Source organism: Babylonia areolata, chromosome 35, assembly GCF_041734735.1.
Source record: "Babylonia areolata isolate BAREFJ2019XMU chromosome 35, ASM4173473v1, whole genome shotgun sequence".
In the NCBI taxonomy this organism is placed as follows: domain Eukaryota; kingdom Metazoa; phylum Mollusca; class Gastropoda; order Neogastropoda; family Buccinidae; genus Babylonia; species Babylonia areolata.
This window is the reverse complement of record NC_134910.1, coordinates 7,709,733-7,714,732: the sequence shown is the minus strand read 5'-3', so window position 1 is coordinate 7,714,732 and position 5,000 is coordinate 7,709,733.

Below are 5,000 nucleotides of genomic sequence, written 5' to 3'. Positions count from 1 at the left end.
TTGACGAAAAGCAAAAATTTTGAGTCGATCTTTTGCAGCACAAAGTTTGCTTAGAGTTAGGAAAGAATGTTCCTAAGTATATAATGGAATCTCCCGTGGAGTTAGGAACATTTTTGACGAAAAGCAAATATCGAGGCGATCTTTTGCAGCTCAAAGTTTGCTTAGAATTAAGAATGTTCCTGAGTACATAATGGAATTTACCGTGGAATTAGGAACATTCTTGACGAAAAGCAAATACTGCGGTGATCTTTTGCAGCGCAAAGTTTGCTTAGAAATAAGAATGTTCGCAAGTATATAATGGAATTCACCGTGGAATTAGGAACATTCTTGACGAAAAGCAAATATCGAGGCGATCTTTTACAGCGCAAAGTTTGCTTAAAGTTAAGAAAGAATGTTAATATGTATATTATGGAATCTGCCGTGGAGTTAGGAACATTCTTGACGAAAAGCAAATATTGAGGCGGTCTTTTGCTGCGCAAAGTTTGCTTAGGGTTAAGAATGTTCGCAAGTATATAACGGAATTTACCAAGGAGTTAGGAACATCCTTGACGAAAAGCAAATCTTTTGCAGCGCAAAAGTACACGCAACATTACAAATCTCTCTCTCTCTCTCTCTCTCTCTCTCTCTCTCTCTCTCTCTCTCTCTCTCTCTCTCTTATTTAATTTTTTTAAATGAATTTTCGTATTCTAAGTGTGATTGCGCTTAATTTATGTAATGTAGCGTGTATTTGAGCCAAAAGACAAGAAAGAAAGAAAGAAACAAACAAACAAACAAACAAGAGAGAGAGGGAGAGAAGAATAGCTACACAAAAACTTCAGCAAATAAATGAATGTTGACTGAGCAAGGACAGAGAGAGAGAGAGAGAGAGAGAGAGAGAGAGAGAGAGAGAGAGAGAGAAGAATAGCAGCACAATAACTTCAACAAATAAATCAATGTTGACTGAGCAAGGATAAAAGAACAACAACAACAACAACAACAACAAAACACATGTCATCGACAGTGAAACACAAGATGAGCCAGCACTCACCTTCCCGCTACACACAAACTCACTCATCAACATAGAAATATAACACACACACACACACACACACACACACACACACACACACACACACACACACACACACACACTCACCTAGTTACAGCCCCTTATCACACATGCACACGTCAATACACACAGGAAACAACAGCACGCTAGTCATGCCGCATCATGAGTCAGGCCTTGGGTACATGCATGACATATCTGCATATCTGTGTACCAATTAGAAGGGATTTCTTCTACAGAACAATTATTCATGTTGCCACGGGTTCTTTTCAATGCGCCAAGTGCGTGCTGAACACGGGACCTCGAAAGGTTCCGTCTCATCCGAATGACAAGACGCTCATTTAGATTTCTCAGTCAAATTTCGTAGAAAGTGGGCGGGGCCAGGAATCGAAGCCAGACCATTACAGACAATGTACTGGCAGATGAGCGTCGCTACCACCCTGCCCCCCTCCTCCACAGTGTAACAGAGACGTGAACACGACGTCTGCACTCTTAATGATCGTTTCATCCATTTGCAGTCACCTGACAGAAAGAAAGAAAGAAAGATTGAAAGAAAGAAAGAATCAGTGCACACCCTAAATTCGTTTTTGAAAATGACTTGATCCCCGAAAACGGAGTATGGCTGCCTACATGGCGGGGTAAAAAACAGTCATACACGTAAAAGCCCACTCGTGTACAAACGAGTGGACGTGGAAGTTGCAGCCCACGAACGCAGAAGACGACGAAGAAAATTAGTTTTTAAGGCATGATCCCACGAATGAGTATTTGAGGTGTGTGGCCTGCAAGTGGTAAACTCACTGTCGAGACGCACCATCTTCAGACAGCGGCGGGCACTGCCGCTAATCGTGCGTGGAGCCGCTGTCTCTTTTGCTCCCCCTCCCAAGCCCTGTCTGAATTTATGGCACTTTATTCTCTAACCTACGGCTTCCATCAGTCTCAAAAGACTATTTAAAAAAAAAGAAGAAAAAAGAAACACACACGCAAAAAGAAACAACAACCAAGAACAACAACAACAAACAAAACAAAACAAGCGAACAAAAACAACAACAACAACAAAAAACAACAACAACAAAAAACAACAAAAAAAACACACAAAAAAACAACAACAACAACAAACAAACAGAAAACAACAAACAAACAAACAAAAAACCCATTCAAACTGGAGCATTTAAGCTCTTACACAGTAGCAAAAACAAAATTATGTCTAACGTTTTCTGACTTTTTCCCCCCTTGAGTACTGCATTGATAATTCGAAAAAAAAAAAAAAAGTTTTATAGAATAATGGACGCGTCAGAATGATGGAATCTGCTTCTGGTTCCAACACATACGTTGTGTTAATCTTTTGGATTAGTCCATTTCAGGGAAATGTGGCAAGAGCAGAGGAGAACTTTACAATATTTTTTTATCCGTTTATCTATTATTTTAATTCAACGTCATATAAATGCTCGTCAGTTGTCACACTCAAATTTTTTTTTTTTTTTTTTTTTTTTTTTTTTTTTAAGATTTGGCGGTATTCATCCCCCCTTTGTTCCGTGATTTGTCTTTTTAGCTGTGTCAAATGACATGAAAGATAGAGAGATGCTCTTTCTGAGATGAGATACTTCACATGTGTTGGTTGACTTCACATGTGTTGGTTGTAACATCTGAACCACCTATAGACAGCAGGTCACACAGAGAACTTTACAATATTCTTTTATCCGTTTATCTATTATTTTAATTCAGCGTCATATAAATGCTCGTCAGTTGTCACACTCAAACTATTTTGATTTTTTAAATTTTTTTTAAAAAAGATTTGGCGGTATTCATCCCCCCATTGTTCCGTGATTTGTCTTTTTAGCTGTGTCAAATGACATGAAAGAGAGAGAGAGGCTCTTTCTGAGATAAAATACTTCACATGTGTTGGTTGTAACATCTGAACCACCTATAGACAGCAGGTCACACAGACTCATTTTGTGTCTCTTTGCCATTGGGTTTTGCTGGACCAAACTTGAAAAGCTTACCATCAAATCTTGTGAGAAAGGGTAATACTTTCTACGGTAGATTCAAAAGAACAACAGACAGGTTTCCAAAAGGTAGAGGAGTGAATGCACAGCCTTGTTTCAATCCATTGCACGTTTTGAAGGCTCAGATATATAATCACCTCAGATTAATGCCTTTGTGAACGGATTTAATATGATCCTGAGGAGCTTAGGTGGACACCCAATCTTTAGCGTGAACTGGATGATATATCACTGACTCATGAGGTCAAACGCTTTCATGAAATCAACGAAAGAAACCTGCAATTCTGTTTCACAGCACTTCCTCCTATACTTTTTATGTCTCTTTTCCCGTCTTTGTCATCCCTCCACCTCTTCCTATCGCCAACCCCCAACCCTCACGTGCGCGCGCGCGCACACACACACACACGCACACACACACACACACACTACTCCAGCTTTTGTCTGTCTGTGTGTCGGTCGGTCAGTCAGTCTTGTCTATTGGGTTGTTTTTTGGCTGTCTATCTTTTTTCTGCCTACCAGTCTGTCTCTCTGTCCTTCTCTCTCTCTCTCTCTCCCTTTGTCACTCTGTGTGTGTGTGTCTCTCTCTCTCTGCCCCCCCCCACCCCCACCCCCCTGTATCGTGCAATACCGAACCGGATTTATATGTTTCCTTTTAGTGTCATGTTTGTCCGGGTATTCATGAGTTTTCTACATGTTAACGTCGACGTTTTATTTATTGCGCAGTGGGTATTTCTCAACAACTTTTCAACACGAAAACAGGATGATATGTTCACGACGACACTGTTCCATTTAAAAAACAACAACAACAACAACAAACAACAACAACAAACAAACAAACAAAAAACCCACGTTATGACCAGAACTAGGCACAAAAGGGAGAAAATAAAATGATTTTTTTTTTTTAAAGCTGTGATATATCATATTCTTTGCGTATTATTTTTCTTTCATGCTCTTTCTTTCGTTTCGAGGCAAGACGACTCCATGTCTCAAGTCGCTCTGACCCTACTACCCTCCTCAGCCCTCCCCGCCCCCCCCCCCCTGCCCCCTCCCCAATCTTCCCACCCCCCCTCCCCCCTCCTCCTCGATTCCCTCCCCCTCTCTCCCTTTTTCCCAAGCATGCTTGCACACAGATAACACTGACAACAGAGTGACAGATATATAAGATTCAAACGCGAACTCACAGATAGACAGACAGACAGGCAGGCAGATAGAGAGAGACAGAAAGACAGACAGACAGACAGACAGACAAACAGATACAGCTTGTGTTGAAGATGCTGTTCTGTCAAGGCCTGACTAAGCGCGTTGGGTTACGCTGCTGGTCAGGCATCTGCTTGGCAGATGTGGTGTAGCGTATATGGTTTTGTCCGAACGCAGTGACGCCTCCTTGAGCTACTGAAACTGAAACTGAAACTCAGTCTGTCCTTCACGAACCATGAAATTAGAAACACACACACACACACACACACACACACACACACACACACACACACACACACACACACAACAAAACATTCGTACCCCTATCGTTCTCATTACGTTTCGTACTAGCTACAAACATAACGGGCGCAACAGCCGAATGGTTAAAGCGTTGGACTTTCAATCTGAGGCTCTGCTCCGGGGTTCGAATCTCCGTCGGTGACGGCGCCTGGTGGTAAAGGGTGGAGATTTTTCCGATCTCCCAGGTCAGTCTGCAAGTGCCTGAACCCCCGCACACACACACACACACACACACACACACGAACAAACAAATATGCACGCGCGCCTAACAACTGCCCCCTCCCCCTCCCCACCCCCTCCTCCCTTCATGCCCCGCAGTCTCCCTCCTCTCCCGTGACTGCACATCCTGTGGCTGCAAAGGGGGACCACTTCCGCGTCGCTTGAGAATTGTCTGCTCTTCTTTGAGGGCTATGGAGGGCTATTTCTTTGACCTGTTTTCACTCTTTCTCTCTTGTACC